This window comes from Symphalangus syndactylus, chromosome 17, assembly GCF_028878055.3.
Source record: "Symphalangus syndactylus isolate Jambi chromosome 17, NHGRI_mSymSyn1-v2.1_pri, whole genome shotgun sequence".
Classification (NCBI taxonomy): domain Eukaryota; kingdom Metazoa; phylum Chordata; class Mammalia; order Primates; family Hylobatidae; genus Symphalangus; species Symphalangus syndactylus.
In genome coordinates this window covers 91,857,149-91,860,784 of record NC_072439.2, presented here as the reverse complement: position 1 = coordinate 91,860,784, position 3,636 = coordinate 91,857,149, and the positions used below count along the sequence as shown (strand labels likewise).

Genomic DNA, 3,636 nt, shown 5'->3' with positions numbered 1-3,636 from the left:
GGCGAGAACTTAAAGTTGTTGCTCTAAATGGGAAACTGTGACACCTCCCTTGCTGTTTTTACAAAGGAAATTCTTTGAATCTGAAGTGTCTTGCAAGGGAGGCTATTGGAACCATTTCAACTCGTGTGGCAACAGTCTTCTCTAAGGTGGGCTAGGAAAATGGTTTTATATCCAAATTATAATTAACACCCTCACTGCCCACCAGCTTGAGTGTTTCTGGAGACTAAATTGTTTTCTAATCTCTGTTTCATTTATTTCTGCTCTAATTTTTACTTCCTTCTTCTTGTCAATTTTAGATTCATATTTTCTCTATTTTTCTATTTTCTTGAGGTATAAAGTAAGGTTGTTCCTTTCTTTCTTTCTACCTTTCTTTCTTTCTACCTTTCTTTTTCATGACGTAGGCATTTATCACTGTAAATTTCCCCCATAGAGAATGAAGCTTTTTGCTGCATTCCATAAGTTTTGATATGTTGTAAGTCTATTTTCATTGTCTTTTGATTTCTTCTCTGACCAGAAAAAGTAATTTGGTTATTGAGGAGTACGTTTAATTTCCACGTATGTTTTAATTTTCCAAAGTTCCTCCTGTTATTGATTTTTAGTTTCATAACATTGTGGTTGGAAAAGATACTTGATATGATTTCAATCTTCCTAAATTTGTTAAGACTTGTTTTGTAGCCTAACATATTATCTATCCTGGAGAATGTTCCATGTAAGCTTGAGAAGAATGTTTACTCTGCTGCTATTGGATGTAATGTTTTTTATTTATCAGCTAGGATATTTGATCTATTGTGGTATTCGAGTCTGCTGTTTCCTTGCTGATTTTCTGAGTGAATAACTTATCCATTGTTGACAGCGGGGTACTGAAGTCTTCTACTATTGTATTGCTATCTACTTCTCCCTTAAGTTCTGTTAAATTTGATTTACGTATGTAGGTGCTCTGAAGTTGGATGCTTATATATTTATAATAGTTATACACTCTTGATGAATTGACCTCTTTATATAGTGACTTTCTTCATCTGTTTTGACTGAAAGTCTATTTTGTCTACTGTAAGTACAGCCATTTCTGCTCTCTTTTGGTTGTCATTTGCATGGAATATCTTATGCCATCCCTTCACTTTCAGGCCTTGTTTTTCCTTGAGGCTAAAATGAGTCTCTTGCAGGAATTACATTGTTGTAAATTGCTGTTTAATCCATTCAGCCACCCTAGGCCTTTTGATTGGAGAATTTAATTTACTTACATAAATAATTGAGTGTTTACATTGGCACCACATATAATAAAAGTAGAATCATACAGAGATGATTACCATGACCCCGTCAAAGAAGAACATGCAATTATGTGAAGCAGTCCATATTTTTAAAGTGTAGAGTTTTTATTAGTTTTCTCTTTGAGTGTTTGCTAGTTGTTTGCTTATGTAATCAGTGCTAGGTTTTCTTCACTTTAATATAATGAGTTATAAGATATTATTTGCAAGCCTCATGATAACCACAAATCAAAAGAAAAACCAAACACACAGAAAATAAAAGGCAAGAAATTAAAACAAACCTACTGAGAAAATCATCTTCACTAAAAGGAAGACAGGACAAAAAGAACAAAGGAAGAAAAGGCCATGAAACAGTAAGAAAAATAACAAAATGTCAGGGGTCCTTAATTATCAATAATAGCATTGAATATAAATGGAATAAACTCTCCAATTAAAAGGCATAGAGTGGCTGAATGGATTTAAAGAATAATAATCTGTGGCCTACAAGAAACACTCCCTACCTATAAAGACACATATAGACTGAAAATAAAGAGTTGGAAAAAAATATTCCATGCAAATAGAAATCAAGAAAGACCAGGAGTAGCTATAGTTAGACAAAATAGATGTGAAAACAAAAGCTATTAAAAAAAAAAAGAAAGTCATTATATAATAACAAATGGGTCAACTTAGCCACAGGATATAACAATTATAAAAATATATGCACTCAACACTGGAGCATCCAGATATATAAAGCAAATACTATTAGAGCTAAAGAGAGATATACCCCAATGCAATAATAGCTGGAGACTTCAACATCCCACTTTGAGCATTAAACAGATAATCTAGCCAGAAAATCATCGAAGAAACATCAGACTTAATCTGCACTATAAACCAAATGGACCTGTGATGGTTAATACTGAGTGTCAACTTGATTGGATTGAAAGATACAGAGTATTAATTCTGGGCCTGTCTGTGTGGGTGTTGCCAAAAGAGATTAACCTTTGAGTCAGTGGGCTGAGGAAGGCAGATCTGCCCTTAATCTGGTGGACATCACCTAATCAGCTTCCACTGAATATAAAGCAGGAAGAAAAACGTGAAAAGACAAGACAGGCCTAGCCTCCCAGCCTACATCTTTCTCCCATGCTGGATGCTTCCTGCCCTTGAATATCAGACTCCAAGATCTTCAGTTTTGGGACTTGGACTGGCCCTCCTTGCTCCTCAAGCTTACAGACAACCTATTGTGGGAACTTGTGATCGTGTAAGTTAGTATTTAATAGGCTGGGCAGAGTGGCTCAAGCCTGTAATCCCAGCACTTTGGGAGGCCGAGGCGGGCAGATTACTTGAGGTCAGGAGCTCAAGAGCAGCCTGGCCAACATGGTGAAACCCTGTCTGTACTAAAAATACAAAAATTAGCCGGGTGTGGTGGTGCATGCCTGTAATCTCAGCTACTCGAGAGGCTGAGGCAGGAGAATGGCTTGAACCTGGGAGGTAGAGGTTGCAGTGAGCCAAGATTGCACCACTGCACTCCAGCCTGGGCAATAGAACAAGACTCCAAAAAAAAAAAAAAAAAAAAAACACTTAATAAACTCATATATACTCATATATATATATATATATATATCCTATTAGTTCTGTTTCTCTAGAGAACCCTGACTAATATGGGATATAATAGATATTTATAGATCATATCATCCAATACTTGCAGCATACACATTCTTCTCAGCAGGTAGATTACTCTAAAGGAAAGACCATATGTTAAGCCACGAAATGAGTCTTTAAAAATAAAAAAAAACTTGAAATAATATCAAGTATCTTCCACGATTACAATGGAATAAAACAAGAGGAATTTTGGAAACTCTACAAATGCACAGAAATTAAACAATATGCTCCTGAATGACCAGTGGGTCGATGAAGAAATTAAGAAGAAAATTTAAAAATTTATTGAAACAAATGAAAATGGAACTACAACATATCCAAACCTATGGAATACAGTGAAAGCAATACTAAGAGATAAATGTATAGCCATAAGCACCTACATCAAAAAAGTAGAAAAACTTCCAACTGATAACTTAGTGATGCATCTTAAAGAACTAGAAAAGCCCCTTTTTTACACCATATACAAAAATATACTTAAGATGGATTAAAGACTTCAATGGGCCAGGTGTAGTGGCTCTTGCCTGTAATCCCAACACTTTGGGAGGTCGAGACAGATGGATAACTTGAGGCCAGGAGTTCAAGACAAGCCTGATCGACATGGCAAAACCCTCTCTCTACTAAAAATACAAAAATTAGCTGGGTGTGGTGGCACATGCCTGTAGTCCCAGCTACTCAGGAGGCTGAGGCAGAAGAATCATTTGAACCCAGGAGGTGGAGGTTGTAATGAGCCGAGATAGCA

At 36.1% G+C, this 3,636-nt stretch overlaps 1 non-coding gene across 1 annotated transcript; it reads left to right on the top strand.

Moving 5' to 3' along the window:
• Window positions 1-1,250: 1,250 nt before the first annotated feature.
• LOC134733366 (U6 spliceosomal RNA) lies at window positions 1,251-1,356 on the top strand. Its single transcript, XR_010116815.1, has one exon. It is a non-coding gene; the product is annotated as a U6 spliceosomal RNA (small nuclear RNA).
• The last annotated feature ends 2,280 nt before the right edge of the window (window positions 1,357-3,636 follow it).